This window comes from Amblyomma maculatum, chromosome 3 (genome assembly GCF_055883805.1).
Source record: "Amblyomma maculatum isolate TAMU_Amacu chromosome 3, ASM5588380v1, whole genome shotgun sequence".
Classification (NCBI taxonomy): Eukaryota; Metazoa; Arthropoda; class Arachnida; order Ixodida; family Ixodidae; genus Amblyomma; species Amblyomma maculatum.
In genome coordinates this window covers 169,709,307-169,729,856 of record NC_139346.1, presented here as the reverse complement: position 1 = coordinate 169,729,856, position 20,550 = coordinate 169,709,307, and the positions used below count along the sequence as shown (strand labels likewise).

General features: G+C 45.4%; 5 non-coding genes across 5 annotated transcripts; all 5 read left to right on the top strand.

Moving 5' to 3' along the window:
* Positions 1-2,381: 2,381 nt before the first annotated feature.
* Positions 2,382-2,463, top strand: TRNAL-AAG (transfer RNA leucine (anticodon AAG)). The gene has a single exon. It is a non-coding gene; the product is annotated as a tRNA-Leu (tRNA).
* Positions 2,464-14,539: 12,076 nt separating this feature from the next.
* Positions 14,540-14,621, top strand: TRNAL-AAG (transfer RNA leucine (anticodon AAG)). Its single transcript has one exon. It is a non-coding gene; the product is annotated as a tRNA-Leu (tRNA).
* Positions 14,622-14,837: 216 nt separating this feature from the next.
* Positions 14,838-14,919, top strand: TRNAL-UAG (transfer RNA leucine (anticodon UAG)). The gene has a single exon. It is a non-coding gene; the product is annotated as a tRNA-Leu (tRNA).
* Positions 14,920-19,183: 4,264 nt separating this feature from the next.
* TRNAL-UAG (transfer RNA leucine (anticodon UAG)) lies at positions 19,184-19,265 on the top strand. The gene has a single exon. It is a non-coding gene; the product is annotated as a tRNA-Leu (tRNA).
* Positions 19,266-20,035: 770 nt separating this feature from the next.
* Positions 20,036-20,117, top strand: TRNAL-AAG (transfer RNA leucine (anticodon AAG)). Its single transcript has one exon. It is a non-coding gene; the product is annotated as a tRNA-Leu (tRNA).
* The last annotated feature ends 433 nt before the right edge of the window (positions 20,118-20,550 follow it).

Genomic DNA, 20,550 nt, shown 5'->3' with positions numbered 1-20,550 from the left:
ATATTGATAAGATCTGCTAGCAAGCAGTCTAGCGAAATTAAGGAATATGCAAATATGCAACTGTTGGATAAAAGGCCGTCAGATCGTGCTCAAATCATAGACTGTATAGCCGGTGACACCCCATATTAAAATTTCAGGCAAAGCATCCTTGAAGCCGTCTCCGTTGAAGCAATAAACTAAATGTATATGGAGAATGCACACATCTGGTGTCACATCTGGTGTCCCTCAGGGCAGTGTGCTTGGATCGCTGCTATTTTTGGTATATTGTAACGATATTGCTGATGTGGTTAATGAACCTGTGTAGATCCGTATGCATGCAGATGATTGCATTATTTTTAGTGAGATCCAGCCAGCTGACGATCAGTCAATACTAAACACGACCCTTAACAATATTCTCACGTGGTGTTGTAGATGGGGTATGAAACTAAACTCTGAAAAGACCGTCTTGCTACGTGTTACAAGAAAACTTCATCCATTAAAATGCTCTTTCTTTCTGGGTTCAGGTCCAATTGCTGAAGTTAGCGAATACAAATATCTTGGTGTGACATTAAAAAGCAACTTAAGCTGGAACACACACATCTCTAACACTTGCTCGTGAGCATTTCGAAAACTTTGCTTGTTGTGCCATAAACTAAAGAATCCACCCCTCCAAGTGAAAAGATTAGCGTACGAAATCTTTATAAGGACTAAATTAGAGTATGTTTGTATTTTATGGGACCCATATAGTATCACCAACATAAACGCACTAGAGCAAATCTAAAAAAAAAAAGGTGTCCGATTCATGTTTTCGCAGGTATACAGTCAAACTGCCTCTGTCTCTGCACTAATGCAATCGAATTTAATGCCTACCCTTCAGTCCCGGTGAAAATTTATTCGATTAAAATTTTTATTTTTATTATTTAATGATACTTGGAATAAATCCTTCACCGTGCCTAATACTATCGAACACCAGACAAACCTGACGCTCCCACCCTATTTCTCTGACCCCGTACTTTGCTAAGTCTAGCTTATTTCAACACACTTTCTTTCCCCAGACCATTACTGATTGGAAAAGCTTGGCAGCCTCCTGCCTACAGTCTCTTGACCTGATAAATGACCATATGTTTAGCATTGTTTCATGTTGTGCTATTATCATATTTCATTCCCTGCTATTTGTGCTCTGTTTTGTTCGCATTTTGATATTACTAATCACTGTAATGATTTGTTTTTAATCCACTCCTGCTTGGGCCTCACGGCCTGCAGTGTGTAATAAATAAATAAATAAATAAATAAATAAATAAATAAATAAATAAATAAATAAATAAATAAATAAATTATTAATAATTTACGCGCGTGCGTAAAATCTAATAGCTATTCAGTAGTTTTTATACTTTTCAAGGAGCTTACTGCATGGAACCTCCAAGACGAACCAAAAATTTCTACTTATATTTCGCGTGACAAGAAATTAGACGCAACATTATGGACTATCAGTTATATTTTGTTCTTCCTCTTCGCATCTGTGCTGTTGATCTTTAAGCTAAGGAGTTTGGATTTATCGAGAACAATTGTGACATAGAAGCCATTTAACTGCGGCTGTCGAAGGTTACAAAAGCGGGTTTATATCTAGAATGTTCATCCTTAGAGACCCTTTCCGCTTTAGTTTTGTGAAACAAAATTGTATTGTTTTTCAGTTTCTCCGCACGAATGTTTCCGCGAGTTTTTGGTTAAATCCGGGAATACACTACCACGCACCAACCTCTTATAGTTTTACTCTGTACTGGGATATACGGTTCAAGTCCACGACCAGTGAAATCGATGCGCGCGTAGTTTCAGGTGCAGGCATTGCCAATAATATCATAAAAATGTATATAAAAGCTACAGTAATGAGCAAACCAATTTCAAGCAAAACAGTTTAAGGAATTTCGCAAAGAATGGGGAGCCTATAAATAGGATCGTACGAACTAAATATGGATATACAATTATTTAGAACATTGTTGTTCATTATATAAATGGTGAAAGAACGACGCGAAACAAACATGGATGAAGAAACACGTGAACATAGAACAGCGCCCGTCCTGTGTTCACGTGCTTCTTCGTCCTCGTTTGTTTCGCGCTGTTCTTTCACCATTTAGGTAAGAACCATCTAGGTCATGCACAAGTCTTGTTCATTATGCGTGACTTACGCTCTACGTACGCATTGCTGGCTAGAGCTTGATGGCTCATAGTATCCACCGCGTTTCTTTCTCCCTACCAGGCGTTTCTGTTGAGCGCAGCTTAGGACAGCTGCACGCCGCGAACAGCAGCGTATGAACAGAAAAAAAAAAAAGAAAAAAAAAAGGTAGCATCGCGCGGCTTCGTGTCGGCGGTGTTAAAGAGGAAGCCTGAAACGAGGACAAACTGTCGGTAGCGTGGCCGAGCGGTCTAAGGCGCTGGTTTAAGGCACCAGTCTCTTCGGAGGCGTGGGTTCGAATCCCACCGCTGCCAGAATTTTTGCTTATAACCTGTGCACACTGTAGCTCGGCCTGATTTGTGCAGTTAACGGGACTGCATACTAAGTTTCACGGCCGCTGCTGATTGTGCTAACTCCTGCCGGTATTTTGTTTTTACTCTAAGTTCTTTGCACAGGACTGCGAGTTTCCTCTCCTATTGTGTCCTTGAGGAGCAGTACGAAAAATGTCATTAATATGCGCCCGTCGTCGGTACATCTAGATGCATATGGCATACGATTTTTACCTTTTCCTAATACAGAGGAGTTTCCCTTTGATACAATAATGCTCCTGGGCCTCCACAGCTTGTGGAATACCAGAATGCAGTTTAACTATGCAGATATACAAGTCAATCCTGTACGAGAACATTTCATACACAGTGTTGTGCGGTTCAGGGAAGTGCATATGAATCTCCCCGAGCAGCCACAATGGATTCATGTGCTTGACAGTTTGGTAAAACTGAAAAAGATTTAACCCGCCGTGTCACGCGAAAGTGTGCTGGTACGTTTTATTGTTCATCGTCTTGTTTTGAATGTCCAAGTCGGCAATAAAGAAAAAAAGAAGCGTGCATAAACGTACAGAAGTTACACAGGATTTTCGCCGTTTTTGTTTGGGCAGGTAAATGGGAACGCTGCAGCAGGACGAATTTGTTCCGTCGGGTAAAAGACGGCGGTTTGGGACTCGGCCATCTGTTTTTACGGCAGGTGGTCAACCGGTTTTTGTTTTTTCGGGGTGCTTCGGACCCTTTCTTACGCACCGTCTGCCAAGTTAGGCTACGGCGCCTACTGCCGGAGTTTGTTGTCTCCACCGAAGAAGCTACGGGTGGGATTTTTGGTTATTACAGGGAGGTCGTCGCTAGTGTAAGATTTCTTTCAGTGCGTTTTTCTAATGAATATTTGTCCACTGTAAAACGAAAAAAGCTGTATCGCGATTTATGTGACATTGTTTTGCCACAACCCTTGTACAGAACCTTATACAGTGGAGGTCCGGGCAGAGATGTCTTGAAGAGAGTAAAGAAAATGCAGGTGTCGCCAGGAGCTAAGACATTTTTCTTTAAATTACACACCGGAACATTATCAGTAAAGAAGTTTTTGGAGGAAAGGGATTTTTTTTTACCGTGGGGGGCGCACTGTTTAATCTGCAAGCAGCCGGAAACAATAGACCATGTTTTTTTGCATTGTTGGGAAGGGGTTTATTTCTGGGATGTTTTGCAACGTACGATAAAGAAAGAATTTCCACTAGACTCCCACGGCATCCGGTATTTAAGCATTGATAATGAAGATGGCGTTCCGTATGATTTAATCATGCTCATGGGCCTCCACTCTATATGGCGCTCCAGAATGGCGGGCTATCACTGCGACAGGGATGCTCGACCCGCTAGAATATACTTTCGAGAAAGTGTGAATTGGTTTATTGCCATACAGAAAGTGGCTGCTGAACCTCCCGAATGGCTCTCAAGGTTAGAGCCTTTGCTGTCGTTGCGGGAGTTTTAATGTACTGAGACGAAGCCAGCCTGACATTGGCTGATGATGACCTTCCAATATGTACTTTGTTCTGTGTTATTCGTGTTGTGTTCTTGTGAAATGGTATGAACAAAAGCCAGGAAATAAAGAAAAAAAAAAAAAGAAGCGTGGCCGAGCGGTCATTCTACTTCCGGACACCGTAGTGAACGGTCGCAGGATCATGTGCTCCAGCGGAGCGGCGATAGCGGCCCTTTCCAGCCGCGGAAACAGGCTCGACGACATGGACGATACCGAGTATCAGATTATTCTGCCAACTTTGCCCACCGGACGCGTTGTTTTTAACACGCTTTTTTTGCACGGCGATGTGCGAGTCAGGCCATACAGGGTCGAGGATTTCCGCGACGCCCTGGTCAAGGCTGGTGCGCTCCCCGACGTTGTGGCGTTGGGGGCGTATCAGATCAACCATGTTTGGGCGGTCACGTTAAGCAGCACCGAAGCAACGAAGAAATTGGCGGCTTTCAAGGAAATCGAAGTTAAGGGACGCCGTTGCCTCATTATTGATCCCGAAGACCAACAGGTGAAGCTGCGACTTCACTGGATGTTGCACGGTGTGGCAGACGACGACATCCGGACGGCTTTTGCTGCGTTTGGGAATGTGACCGAGGTGACCCGGGAAAGGTGGAGAGTTCAAGGCGTCAAGGAGAAGGGGTCCACCACGAGGACTGTGCTCCTCAAATTGAAACCCGGCATTAAGGTCGACGACTTGCCTCACCAGCTGCGAGTTGCCGGAGAGCTAGCCCTTGTCGTGGTGCCTGGGCGAGCGATGCAGTGCCTGCGCTGCCGCGGTACCGGTCACGTTCGACGTGAATGTAAGGTACCGCGTTGTCCAAAGTGTAGACGCTACGGACATGACGAGGCTGCCTGTGTGCTTTCGTACGCTTCGGCCGCGGGACATGGAACTGCGGAACGGTCGGCGGAGCTCACAATGGACGTGGTCGAGGCGGAGGAGGCGGCGAAGGGTGCCGGAGAGGTTCGAACGAAGACACGGGAGACGGATTCATCGGTGGACTCGGCAGAAAGCGGCAATGCTGCGAGGGATGTGGGGAGAGCGGACTCTGCCCCTGAGCTCACTATCAATGAGGAAGGCACGGCACTTGAGCCGGCAAATGGTATGGAACAGGATAATGGGGAGGACCACTCGGACACCAGTGCTGTTCGTAAGCCAAGCGTCCCAGCCCCAGCCAAGCGATCCCACACACAGTCCGAACCTGAAGGTAACCAGGTGTCAGCCCCCAGCGTCGACGAGCCACCAGCAAAAACGGGGCAATCCCGGCGGTCCACGCTACGTCCGCGGCCAAACATATTATCAGAGAGACGGGCAGCGGATAAAGTGCCCCCGCTGCCGGGTCAGCCGCTCGCACCGGACGGGGATGGATCCAACGACGGCGTCTAGCAACGCGCTAGACGGGAAAGGTAAGCACCATGCTTTCGGTCTCTTCACCCTTGATGAAAATGGCGCCCGAAACCACCTTAAGAGTAGCCACGTTAAACGTCAGGGGATTGGCAGGCAAAAAGAAGCAGAGCCAGGTGCACCGGCTCTTAACTGACCACGATATTGACGTGCTTGCCGTGCAAGAAACTAAGGTTGATGGGGAGGAAGAGGCCGGGAGCATGGTGCGACGTTTCACGGCTAGATTTTACGCCATTGTTAGCCACGCAGTTGGGACATCGGCCGGGTGTGTATTGTTCGTCAAAAAGCTGCCTGGTCTGGTTGTAAAGGGCTACTCCTCATGCTCTTCTGGACGGTGTGTAGTGGCTGATTGTGTATACAGCGGTGTTGAGTGGCGCATTATTTGTGTGTACGCTCCTAACTGTGTGGAGGAAAGAACAGTGTTTTTCGAGAATGTTATGCAGCAGTTAAGTACGGAAAGGCAGGTAGTATTGCTGGGCGATTTTAACTGTGTACTGAATGCTCGAGACAAAACCAGCACACGCGGATTCAGAGACAAGAGCACTAAAATGTTATGCCAGGTAATAAGCGAATGGAATATGGAGGATGTGGCTGATTGCTTGGAAGGACCGCGTGCCGTTCAGTACACGCACTTCCAAGGTTCTAGCCACGCGCGTCTGGACAGAATTTACGCGTCGCTGGATTTGATTCATTCATGCAATGAATACCGAGTGGTGCCTATGACATTCACGGATCACTGTTTGGTGCAATGCTTATTCGGCACCAAAAAACGAAGCAATGCATTTAGCTGGGAGTTATGGAAATTCAACAACAAATTGCTTAAGGATGATGCCTTTAGACGCGTGGTATTGAATGAATTGATTAAAGTGAGGCCAGGGACTTGGCTCGAAATCTGGAAACAGTGGGAGTTGTGCAAGGAACAGATTAAAATTAAAGCCATTGACAGATCCAGTTGCCTGGTGTACGAGAAGAAAATTACAGAAACCCAGCTTAAGGCTTTGCTCGCAAAACTACAGGAACAGGAATGTAAGGCACCGGGCAGATGGATAGAGGATATTCGAAAAATAAAAGAACAGATTAACTTGATAGAAGAAGACAGATACCAAGGAGCGTTAGTGCGTGCAAGAGCGGAAAAATTGGCCATGGATGAGACGCCGACAAAAAGATCGTTGGGAATAGAAAAAGCAAATGCAAGGCGAAATCACGTGGCAGAGGTAGATTGGGCAGGACGCACAGAAACTGATAACGAAGGAATCGCGAAAGCTTTCCGGGAGTATTATGAAGATCTATTTTCGTCCCGAGAGGTTTATTTGGACCGTTTTAAAGAAACCTTTCTTGACGCGATGCCAAAAATTGACGAGGAACAAAAAGAAAGACTGGAGCGGCCAATAAGCGAAAAAGAAGTGCAGCAGGCAATAGAAAATTTAAACCCAGGGAAATCACCCGGGCCTGATGGCCGGAGTGCGGCTTTTTATAAAGCGTTCAAGGAACAGCTATCACCTTTGTTGTGTGCCTTATTTAATGAAGCGTATGAACTGAAGGCGCTGCCTGCGTCTTTCGGATCGTCGCACACAGTACTTATTCCGAAAACTGACCAACCAGATAAGCTTAGGCAGTTGTCGTCTTACAGGCCCATTGCTCTGACAAACGTTGATTACAAGATTTATATGAAGGTGCTTGCTGGCAGACTACAAACGGTTATATGCGAACTAGTGGGCCCTCACCAAACGTGCGGTATCAAAGGGCGATCTATCTTTCAGAACATTCACAAAGCGCGAAGTGTGCTCGAATGCTGCGATGCAACTCATGCATGTGTTGCGTTACTGCAGTTGGACTTGGAGAAAGCTTTTGATTGTGTGGCACATACTATTCTGTTAAGTATATTAGACTATGTTAATGTCGGCTCTGTTATTCGAGAGGGAGTGGCTTTGGCGTACCGTAACTGCACTACGAGATTAATTGTCAATAAGTCACTGGGGGCCCCCATCAACGTACGACGTTCGGTGCGCCAAGGTTGCCCCCTCAGCCCTCTTTTGTTCGGCATTTATATTGAAACGTTGTGTTTAAGCATCCTACAAAACAATGACATTGATGGTTTTCGACTGCAGGAGTCAGAAGTCAAATTGTTGGCTTACGCAGACGACGTTGCGGTTTTTTGTGTAAATAAGGAGAGTATAAAGAGGACAGTGGATGTGGTAAAACATTTTAGCAAAGTCACAGGGAGTAAAGTTAACTGGGGTAAGTGCCTGGGATTTTGGCACGGAGAATGGCAGCTGACCCCCGACACTTTCGCTAATGTGTCGTGGGTTACAACGCCTGCAAAGTACTTGGGTGTGCCCTTGAAATTTTACAAGGAAAGCGAGCCATACTGGCGAGAGCAGGTCAAAGAAACCAGTGAAAAAGCGGAGAAATGGAAAAGCGCTCAATTATCAATATTTGCAAGAGCCGCAGTTTGCAACCTGTTTTTAATTAGTAAGTTATGGTATGTTATGCAAGTGTTGCATTGCTCCCGTGTAAATGTGCAAAAATTGCATCGAGTTTTTGCGGTGTTTGTTTGGGCCTCGAGTTGGGAGAGGTGCAGTCGGACAAATTTGTTCCGGCAGGTGAAGCATGGGGGGCTTGGTCTGGGTCATTTGTTTGTGCGACAGATTGTCAACCGGTTTATGTTTTTTAGGGATGCCAGTGATCCATTCCTGCGCACAGTGTGTCAACAGAGACTTGGTCGAGCGTTGCCTGATTTCGTAGTTTATACTCAATGTATGCCTGGTTCTCTGTTTGGCTTCTTTAGGGAAATTGTTTTGAGTGTGAAATTCTTAAGCGCACGTTTTTCGAAAGAGTATTTAAGTAATGTTAACAGGAGAACATTATACAAGGATGTTTGTGAAGTGGTGTTCCCGGTGCCCTTGTACCGAGCTTTATACTATGGAGGCACAGGAAGTAATGTACTAAAACGCGTAAAGAAAATGCAAGTTGCTCCGGGAGCTAAAACGTTTTTCTTTATGCTACATACCGGTACTTTGAGTGTAAAATCATTTATGGAGGAGAAGGGTATGTTCCTACCGTGGGGGGCCCAATGTCTCATCTGCAAACAACCAGAGACAATAGATCACGTGTTTTTGCATTGCTGGGAGGGGGTATATTTGTGGGATGTTCTGCAAAGGACAATAAAAAAACAGTTGCCACTTGATTCCCATGGCATTAGGTACTTGCCATTGGATAACCACGATGATATGCCGTTAGACCAGGTTATGTTAATGTGCCTCCACAGTATATGGCGCGCACGAATGGCTGGTTATCACTGCGATCCAGATGCACGGCCAGCCCGCATGTATTTCCGTGAAAGTGTGCAGCGATGGCTCGACGTGCTTAAATTGCAACCATGTGCTCCTGAGTGGCTGTCAAAGCTGGAACCTTTGACGGTGCTCAAGGAATTTTAAACGTGACAATGCCTGCCCCTCAGTGGGTGTTAGGCAACGCTAGCTACCTTTGTGTACATATATTATTCCTTTTTTTCCTGTTGTTTTGAGTTCCAGTGCGGTGTATTTGTGTCAAAGCCAGGCAATAAAGAAAAAAAAAAAAAAAGCGTGGCCGAGCGGTCTAAGGCGCTGGTTTAAGGCACCAGTCTCTTCGGGGGCGTGAGTTCGAATCCCACCGCTGCCAGAATTTTTGCTACAACCTGTGCACACTGTAGCTCGGCCTGATTTGTGCATTTAACGGGACTGCATACTAAATTTCGCGGCCGCTGCTGATTGTGTCAAGTGCAAGTGTCACGTTTTGAAAGTGACACTTGCACATAAAATCTGAAGAGAAAATATTAGATTGCCGTTCTCGCAAGGTACTGTGGAAGGGGCCTGGGCACGTCGGAACGTAAGATTACCGACCGGGCCCGGTAGAATGAAGCCGGACAGAGCATGTCAAAAGTGTCCCGATAAAGCGTTTTTCTTTTAACTTTTCGTAAGTATTCGAGAGAAAAAAGTTCTTCGATAAACCGAACAGTCTGTTGTATCCACCTGTAAAATTCAGGACATGTATGTGGCTCTCCCTGCATAGTTCCAAGCCCTTCTCCCAAGTACGCACCTCCTAGTTGTGAAAAACACAGCGTTATATGTTAACTATGTTGTTTTCTGAAAAAGAAGTACCTCTGTACTTTAAGCTTCTCCTCAACGTTCACTAAACCCAGGTCTCCGTTCGCTAGATATAGAGAAAGGTTACTATGCCACCTCACCCGTTCAAAGCGAGGCTCCCACGTAAATATCGATCAAAACCGGTTCACTCTGCTCACATGAACTTGCAGTACCAAACAGCTGGGAAAAACACTAAGTTGCCCATAATCGCTGTGTTCGCTAGAGGAATGGCCCTTCCTGGCCACTGGCGCACTTTCGCCGCAAGGGTGCTCAGAGGAATAGCGTTATTTTTGTCCCGTTGTCCGGAACTCAAGCTGTTCTCAAAACGCACACCAACGTAGATGCTGATTTGGTCGGTCCATAGCATGTCTAAGCATCAGGGAGAGTAGCCTTTAGTTAAGTGTTTTTCTTAGTGATGTCTCAGAAGCTCAATGCTTTTGAGTCCCAGACTCCCAGCCACGTGCCCGCGCACTTTTGCACAGTCATTTTTGCATCGGACATCTCGCAAAAGTCAGTGACATGTTGCACACCCTGGGACGCGCAACAAGGATGAGGTCGTCCGCATAGGCGATCACCTTCAACACGCGATCCGCACAGCAATAGCCACTCATTTCATTCTCTTTGAGAACAGCTTGGCACAAGGGCTGCATGTAAAGTGCGGACAGCGCCGGCGACGTGGGGCAACCTTGCCAAACTGAACTGTTGAGTTGTATAGTAGGTGTGGCCTCTCCGTTCATTACAAGTCGCGTGGTCACTTCCTTGTAGTAGATGTCGATGTATTTCAGAAGCCGTTCTCCGGCGTTGTAAATCTTGAGGAGTTCAAAAAGAAACGAGTGCTCAGGTCAACCTGAAGGACACCAGCGGCCAGCGACCCGGAGACCGACGTCACCTCTAAGAGAACACGCATGGAATTCAGGTGCTCAGATATTTGCCGCCCATTGATGCCATACGTCTGGTGTATACCTACCACTGAACCAATAGCAAAGTCAGGCCTCTTATTCTTTCGCGATGATTTGGTAGTCAGTTGTTAGGAGGCTAATATGAAGAAAGAAATCGTTTACAGACGGAACATTAATTTTGTCTTTCTTGGGTAATACTGTGAGGCCTTGTCGCATAGAAGAAGGATGCACTCCGCGCTTCAGTATGTCCTCATATACACCACAAAAAATTGTAACTAATTACGAATATATAATTTCTTATAAACAGCTGTACCGAGCCCATCTATTCCTGGCGCTTTTCCGTGAAATAATGGCGTCCTTTGTCGTCCTTGCTCTTTGCTATATACCAAGATCCATTTCGTTTAAACATCTTGCACAATGAAAGAGTTAGGGGCTTCCGATTAACATCATCTAAGGACAAGGTTCTTTCATGCTTTCATGCTGTCATCGTGAACATAAAGAAAGCGTCACAGAAGCTGTAAACGATGAATAACTGCTTTCTGCGGGAGCGCTGTCTATTGGAACAAGTGTCGAGGTTTCTGGCACGGGACATGTGATATCACACCTTCCCCTTTTCACAATGTGCAGTGGAAACTCAGGCTTAATAAATATCTGGGCGTACCATTAGAACTTTAAACGGACACAACAGACTGTTGGCAAGGCGAAACGAACGAATCAGGTCAAAGACATTGAAGTGGCGTGTAAAAGATTTCTTAGTTTTCACCCGGGCGACTCTGTGCAGTATTATTCTCGTCAAGAAGATGTGGTGCGTCCAGCAGGGCATGTTTGTGTCCAGAATATGTGTCGAGAAGCTGCACAGGGTGTTTGCTGTGTTTGTACGGGGCTCAACATGGAAGCGCACGAGCCTTTTCCGCTCGGTGTCCAATGGCAGCTTGGGGCTAGTTTATTTAGTTTTGAGACAAATTATGTCAAGATTCACGTTTCTTCGTGATCGACAAGATTTATTTTGACGATCAATGTTGCAAGTGTGCAGTGTGTATTGTATAATACAGTGTGCAGTAGGTATTATCAGATTACATCGCGTCAAGAATTTACATTCAGCGGACTGAAAGAATTCCTGAAAGAATTTGTTGGCGCATATTAGATTTTGAAAGTGCAATTTTCGATGGAGTACATCAATAATGTGAAGCAAAAACGGCTCTAATATGATATTGCTGATGTCGTGCTTCGGATGCCCGTATATCGAATGCAGTACGGAAACGGAGCAGGAAAATATGTTTTAAAAAGGGTCAGGAAAATTGCCATATGGTCAACTTTGAAAACATTCGTTTCCTAACTACATAGTCGCACACTCCCAGTCAAACAGTGGCTACAAGAAAAGGGGCAATTTATTCCTTGGGCCATAAATCGTTTAATATGTCGGAAGCCGTAAATACTGGACCACATATTCCTCAATTTATGAAAGGCAGCATTCCTTAGGGATGCTCCGCAGCGTACCTTAAAGAAGATTTGCCAAAAAAACTTTATAATTTTCGTGTCTTGCTGTTGCGAATAAGGGAGGTGTGCCTTGTGATTTGTTTATGTCACTGGTGTTGCACAGTGTTTGGAGAACGCACATGATAGTTAAACACGGAACCCAATGTCCGGCCAGCAAGAAAATAATTTATCCACATTGTGACAAATTTAAAGCTGCATATAAACGCTCAGTGAGAAACCAGTTTGGTACTCTGTACAGAATGACCTTGTCAACGTGGAGAGGATATAATCGACCTGTGCCGATTAGTCGCCGGCACTGCTTTATCGTTTTGTGCTCTTTTTTTGTATTCCTCGCCAAAGCAGGCATTTAAGAAAAAAAGGTAGCTTGGCTGAGCGGTCTAAGCCGCTGGTGTAAGGCACCTGTCTCTTCGGGGCCATAGGTTCGAATACCTCCGTTTCAAGATTTTTTCCTTTGTAACCTGTGGACGCTGTAGCTGAGCCTAATTATAATGTGGTTAGCGGTACTAGAAACTAATTTTCACAGCCACTGCTGGCGCGGTTAGCTATACCTCTAATAATGCGGCTTACTATCCGGTTGTTTTCGGACTGCAAGTTCTCGTTCACCAAGACCTGTCCCACTGCTTCAGTGATAGATCTCGTCAGTAGCGCATATATCGTCAGTAGCGTGGTAACATGCTTGTCATATAGTTAGTGGAACGTGTGGTTATTTTCTTGAAATGGTTCCAGCAATGCGGTGTTTATGTACCCGTTTTTCAATGGACTATACAACCACTGTTACCAGAAAGAGTCTGTAAAAAGATCTTATTGAAATGATCTTGCCTGTTCCTGTATACCGGTCATTATACACTTCTGGGCCGGGGTAAAATGTACTGAAACGGGAAAATGAATGCCTATACAGCCTGCTGTGAAAACGTTCTTTTTAAAATTGCATGTAGGCGTTGTACATGTGAAGACAAAAATGGCGGAATGAAATTTGTGTCATGGGGTGTGAACTGTATTTTGTCTAGAAAGTCGAAGACTGTTGAACATGTGTTTATAGATTGTTGGGACGGGATTCTCTTTTGTAATATTCTACAGCGAACTTAATTTGCACAAATATTTTCCTTTAAACCCCATGAAGTTCGGTTCTAAGCTGTAGAAAATGATGAAGGTGTTCCGTATGATATGATGGTGCTAGTAGGCTTGCATAGCGTGTGGAAACGCCGAATAGCTGTTCGCCATGCTGATCTTCATATCAGACTTATTCGAGAATATTTTAGGGATTCTATTTGCCATATAACTGATGTTATGAAAACACAGGCATGAGTACCTGAGTTTGTCAATGTATTGGAAAAGATGACCAATTTGAGCATTTCATTATTAGTGGCATTCCATGCAAACTGCCTCACATATGAAACAGAGACCAGCCTGTAGTCTGAGAAAGTAAGGCAACAAGAACAAAAAGAAGTAGAGTTGCTGAGCGGTCTAAGGCGTTGCTTTAGGACACCAATCTCTTGGAGGGCTTGGGTGCGAAACCCACCACTGCCGCAATTTTCGCTGGTTTCGCTAAAACCTACGGACGCTGGAGCTCAGCATAATTAGTGCGGTTAATGGTACTGGAAACTAAATTTCGCAGCCGCTGCTGATGCCGTTAGCTATACTTCTGATAATTTGGTTTAATTACTGTCCGGTTCTTTTTGGATGCAAACTTACAAATCACCGAGTCCTGTTCAGCTGCATCCTTGAAGAACAGTACGAGAGATGTGGTCGGTAGCGGAACTGACGTCGGTAGCGTGGCCGAGCGGTCTAAGGCGCTGGTTTTCGGACGTGCTGCAAAGAACTCTAAAGAAAGACTGTTCTGAATTCGTACAGTGTGCGGTATCTTGCTGTTACACAATCTGATTGTGAACCATATGACATGTTTTTCCTTATTGGGCTTCATAGCTTGTGGAAGACGCGCATGTTGGATCGCAACGCTGAACCTGTGTTTCCACCTAGACTCCATTTTAGCAGAATGATGCTGCAACTGAAGACATTTATGATGAAAATGACTTTCAACTTGATTGGTTTCCGCTGGTGACATGGTGTTTATCTTTGCCTGCTTTTAGTTGTGTTTTCTGTTGTGCAGCTCAGCAACGGCTGAGTGCTTTGTAAATAGCATGAGTACATAACCCTTTCTGTACATAACCACGTGTAATAAATATCATGTCAGAAAAAAAAATAATAATTTGGTTTATTATCCGGTTCTTTTGGGACTGCAAAACTCCCGTTCAGCGAAACCTGTTCCATTACTTCATTGAGGAATGGTACGAGAGATGTGGTCAGTAGCGCAACTCTCGTCGGTAGCGTGGCCGAGCGAAAGTATATTCTAGCGGGTATATACTTTCGCTCGGCCACGCTACCGACGAGAGTTGCGCTTGTGAATTGGTTTATTGCCATACAGAAAGTGGCTGCTGAACCTCCCGAATGGCTCTCAAGGGAGCCTTTGCTGTCGTTGCGGGAGTTTTAATGTACTGAGATGAAGCCAGCCTGACATTGGCTGATGATGACCTGCCAATATGTACTTTGTTTTGTGTTATTCGTGTTGTGTTCTTGTGAAATGGTATGAACCAAAGCCAGGAAATAAAGAAAAAAAAAAAAAGGTAGCGTGGCCGAGCGGTCTAAGGCGCTGGTTTAAGGCACCAGTCTCTTCGGGGGCGTGAGTTCGAATCCCACCGCTGCCAGAACTTTTGCTACAACCTGTGCCCACTTTAGCTCGGCCGGATTTGTGCACTTACCGGGACTGCACAATAAATTTCGCGGCCACTGCTGATTGTTAATACTCCTGCCGGAAGTTGTTTTTACTCTTTGTCTCGTTGTGACGGACTGCGAATTTCCTGTTTTAATGCGTCCTTGAGGAGTAGTACGAGAAATGTGGTCATTAATATGCGTCTGTCATCGGTAGCGTGGCCGAGCGGTCTAAGGTGCTGGTTTTAGGCACCAGTCTCTTCGGGGGCGTGGGTTCGAATCTCACCGCTGCCAGAATTTTTTCTCTTTTAGCTGTAGCTCAGCATAATCATAGGGCGGTTAAGGGTACTGGAAACTAAATTTCGCAGCCACTGCTGACGCCGTTAGCTATACTTCTGGTAATTTGGTTTATTATCCGGTTCTTTTCAGACTGCAAAACTCCCGTTTACTGAATCCTGTCCCACTGCTTCATTGACAAACGGTACGAGAGATGTGGTCAGTAGTGCAACTCTAATCGGTAGCGTGGCCGAACGCGCCTTCCCTTTTCGAAAATATTTGTTGGTCTGTCACACGAGGAAGGTGACACGGAATTCAGCGATTAAAAGAAGGTCAAGGTTCAACCCAGCGCCGAGGATTCCGTTAGAGAATCAGCGACGGAAGCTTTCCCTTTGAGTACACTTCGATACAAAAATACCTCTGAAAGTCAGCGCTCCTCCTTCTAAAGCAGTTTTCCTAAAACTTGCGACATTTAACTACGTAAGCTTGATTACGCGGAAAAGGAAGCAATCGCTTCTGAATCTTCTGCTACAAGAAAACATAGATATAGCTTTTCAGCAGGAAACAAGGCTATCTTCAAGCGTGAAGTTAGAGGAGATGAATTACTTTCTCAGGCACCATTCTCACTTTCATTTCTCTCCAAGATACGGCCAGAGTACTGGCACCGTTGTTTTGGGTAAAAAGTTTAACTTTTTCCTTGTATTTCCGGAGTGGGACAGGGACCTGTGTGTGGTGTTGACGTGTTCCTTCACAACGAGCAATATAAGCTAGTTTACATTCATGCGCCAGATGATATGGTTGAGCGAAAGGAAATATTTTCTAAGCACGAGCAGTTTCTAGACACGCCTTGTCGAACAATCTTGGCAGGTGATTTTAACTACGTGATGGCGGCAAAAAAAAAAAAAAAAAAAAAAAAGCTGCTAAAAAAAAAAGGCCAATAGATTTTAGCCTAGTTTAACTGCAGAAGGTCGTACGGAACTATGATTTACAGGACGTAATCAGATTTGTGCCAGCGGCAGACCGGGGATTCACGCATTGGCAAGGGGACTGCCATGCGAGGCTAGACAGGTTCTATGTATCTAGTGAGCTTTCAGTTTACGATGTATGTACGCTACACCGTGACACCCGTAGCGTTTTCAGATCATGGCTTTGTCTTAGCGGGATTTAATATAAAAGGCGAACCGGAAACAAAACGCAAGTCATTGAATTTGTGGAAGCTTAATAAAAGCCTTCTTGTTGACAATGACGTTAGCTTGAGTATTCAAAATATCATTGAGAACAAAGTAAAAAGCGGAAGAATTGACGCGGTAGCATGGGAAGAATTAAAAGAAGAGCGCAATTTTTTTCGGGTCGCGAAAGGACAGCAAAACGCTGCAAGTAAAAAGAAACAAAACATTGCGTTGATTCACACGCTTTGGATCTTTATCGAAGCGGAAAACCAGTAGCCAGGATCGTTCTGTGAAGTAATCAGAAATTTCAAGGGCCGCTCTTATCAATCTTAGAAAAGGAATATCAAGGTGCTATGACAAGGTGCAGAACAGAACTTGAGCAGCGAGACGAAGAGCCTCTTATATATTCAAAACGAAAGAAAGACAATGGACAGAAAGGAACTGAGTTGAGGCGTTGCAAGATGGCAACAGTGTTCTTAATACAAGAACTGGTAATATAAATGCCTTCACAAAAGTCTATCAAGAGCTGTTTGAAAAAGAAAACAAAATTCGCAGTGCCGAAACGATCTCGGAATACGCCGCATTACTAATAAGATAAGTGACGAACTTAGGGAGCGAGCAGATGACCAAATCACGGGGAGTGAGATAGAATGGCCTATACGTAAACTTAAGCCGAAGCAAGTGCCAGGAATAGATGTGATCGGTACAGTCTTCTATGCGAAATTCTGTTCACAATTAGTTCCAATTTTACGTGTTTTATATAAGGACATATTGAAGCGTGGTCTACTTCCACCGTCTATGCGACAAGGCCTCGCAGCCCTGGTACCCAAGAAACGCGCAAGCAATGCCCCATTCTGTTAGCGATTTCTGCTCCATTAGCCTCCGAACAACTGACTACAACATCCTCGCGAAAATCACTGCCAAAAGCTTAATTGACCTTTCTCTTGGTTAAGTGGTGGGTATAAGCCAGACATAAGGCATCAAGGGGCGGCGAATGTCTGAGCACCTGTACGCCTGCGTGTTCTCTGTTAGGCGATGTCGGTCTCCGGGTCGTGGGCCGCTGTCCTTCAGGTTGATCTCAGCAAGGCATATGACCAGGTAGAGCACTCGTTTCTTTTCAAACTACTCAAGATTTGCAACGTTGGAGAACGACTTCTGAAATACATCGGCATCTGCTACAATTAAGTGACCACACGACTTGTAATGGAAGGAGAGATCACACCCACTATTCAACTCAACAAGTCGGTCAGGCAATGTTGCCCCATGTTGCCGGCGCTGTTCGCACTTTACATGGAGCCCCTGTGCCAAGCTATTATCAAGGACAATGAAATTCGTGGCCATTGCTTTGCGGATCATGTGTTGAAGGTGCTCGCCTATGCAGACGACCTCACTCTTGTGTGCACGTCCCGAGAGGAAGTTCGTCGAGGTGTACAACATGTCACGGATTTTTTGCAAGGTGTACGTTGCAAAAATGAATGCGCAAAAGTGCGTGGATGCCTAGCTGGGAGTCTGGGAATCGAAACCATGGACCGACCAAGTCAGCAGGTACGTTTGTGTGTGTTTTGAGAACGACAGCCTGCAAACAGGACAAAACTCTATCTCTCTGAACAGCCTTACGGCGAAAGTGTACCAGAGGCACGAAAGGGCCATCCCTCAAGCGAACAGAGCATTTGTGTGTAATTCAGAGTTGTTTCCAACTGTGTGGTACTCAGCACAAGTGTTGCCGTACATGCAAACTCATGTGAGCAGAGTGAACAGATTTTGCGCGATATTTATATGGGAGTCCGGCTTAGAACGGATAGGCGTAGTAACCTTTTTCTAAGTCCTGCTAAGGGAGGTCAGGGCTTAGGGAATGTTGAGGTGAAACTTAAATTACAGAGATACTTCAGAGATAATACAATCTTTCTCGCAACTAGGAGGTTGGGAAAATGGCTTGAAACTGTACAGGGACAGCCACGATCACGAGTCCTTAAATTTTACAGGGAGATACAAGAGGTGGTTCGGTTTTTCGAAGAATGTTTTTCTCTCGAATGCGTAAAGAAAGTTAGATAAAAACTCTTTACTGCATGGGACACTACTGACATGATTTCTCCGGATACACTCTACCGGGCCCTGTCTGGAACAACACAGGCGCCTTTCATAATACCTTGTGAGAACGGCAATCAACGATTTTTTTTTTTTTTCAGGTTTCATGTGAAAGTGTTTCCTGTCATAACGTGGTTGTCAAACAAACATAGTCGACGAACTGCGCCTTGTGTCAGTTTCCAGAATCATTGCATCATGCCTTTTTCTTTTAGGCGAATTCAGCGCATTTCTGGCATAAATTAAGGACTACATTTGATGTGGACATATACCCGAACTGGAGTGACATGGAATTCCTAACTATCACTGACCACCCGAATGACACGTGTGCCGAGACACTGCTGCTTTTAGGAGTGTATTCGATCTGGCGGTCTCGCACAGATCATTACATGGCCTGGGAAAACACGAAATCTGCGTGGTCTCATTTCCGCGATGCGTTTGCCTGCACAAGTTCGCTCCTCAGTTCCAGAGACGATTAACCAGCATAAAAACAATGAAAATCACGCAGACATGTTTGGGGGGAAAAAGGCGGTACCAGTGTAGTCGACATCAAGTAGTACAGCGTCATCGTAGTGTTCGTTATTGGTAGCGCTGCTCTTGTTCTTTGTGCTTTGTCATATAAAGATGTATGGATCCTTTGTGAGCACAAAGTAGCATCCAGGGCAAAGATTGCCCTCTTTTATTACGTACATATTGTTCTGTTTTAAATAAAGCGGGAAAAAAAGGGGGTAACGTCGCCGAGCGGCCTAAGGCGTTGGTTTAAGGCACCAGTCTCTTCGGAGGTGTGGGTTCGAATCCCATCGCTGCCAGAATTTTTGCTGTTTTAGCTGTAGCTGAGCGTAATAATAAGGGGGTTAACGGTACTGGGAACTAAATTCCGTAGCCACTGCTGACGTCGTTAGCTATACTTCTGATAATTTGGTTTATTATCCGGTTCTTTTCGGACTGCAAAACTCTCGTTCAGCGAATCCTGTTCCACTATTTCATTGAGAAACGGTACGATAGATGTGGTCAGTAGCGCAACTCTCGTCGGTAGCGTGGCCGAGTGGTCTAAGGCGCTGGTTTTAGGCACCAGTCTCTTCGGGGGCGTGGGTTCGAATCCCACCGCTGCCATAAATTTTGCTCTATTAGCTGAAGCTCAGCTTAATCATAGGGGGGTTAACGGCACTGGAAACTAAATTCCGCAGCCACTGCTGACGCCGTTAGCTATACTTCTGATAATTTGGTTTATTATCCGGTTCTTTCCGGATTGCAAAACTCCCGTTCAGCGAAGCGTAATTCCGTCTCCTCAACGGTTGGGTCCCGCAACTCCTTTCTCCTCACTGGTTGCCTCTCAGCGGGTTAAACGGCGATTGTTACCAAAAGGTGTCTCTGAACGCAACCTAGAGGCAACATACACTCACTCAAGGCAGGGAATGATTACGGTGAAGGTAATTGATTAGCGTCACCATTGCCATGCCATCACCTCGTGGCTCTATTCATGGCTGATTTTACGGCTATTAAGAAATAAAAACACTACATATTGTAACCTAAAGAGGAACACTCCCCAGGAATGACCTTAGTAGCTTATTTTAATGTTGCGGTAAAAAAATAATAAAAAAGAAATTAAGAAAAAAGGCCGCTGTAACAGAGATTCGAACAGATGTTTTAATCGCTTAGTGCTGAGGTAAGTAGTGGCAATTCATTGCGCCACGGAAGCAATAAATACGGCAGGCTTTAAACCCGGTATTATTCGTTTTTACAATACTTCCGCTATCTGTCGCCAGGTGACACTACTCTGAGGACCCTACCGTTGAGGAAACGGAATCACGCGTCAGGGAATCCTGTTCCACTATTTCATGAGAAACGGTACGAGAGATGTGGTCAATAGCGCAACTCTCGTCGGTAGCGTGGCCGAGCGGTCTAAGGCGCTGGTTTAAGGCACCAGTCTCTTCGGGGGCGTGGGTTCGAATCCCACCGCTGCCATAAATTTTGCTCTTTTAGCTGAAGCTCAGCGTAATCATAGGGTGGTTAACGGTACTGGAAACTAATTTCCGCAGCCACTGCTGACGCCGTTAGCTATACTTCTGATAATTTGTTTTATTATCCGGTTCTTTTCGGGCTGCAAAATTCCCGTTCACCGAATCCTGTTCCACTACTTCATTGAGGAACGGTACGAGAGATGCGGTCAGTAGCGCATCTCTCGTCGGTAGCGTGGCCGAGAGGAAATGGGCGCCGTATAGCTGAGGGGGATTCCAGTTCCGGCCTCCGAGCGTGACGGACGTGTGCATCATGTGCTCCATCGGAGCGGGACCAGCTTCCCAGCAGGCCTCGGTAACAGGAGTACATGGTCAAACTAAACGAGGACTACCAGCTGATTTTGCCGCATCTGTCAACAAGTTCGAGTGTCTTGCATACT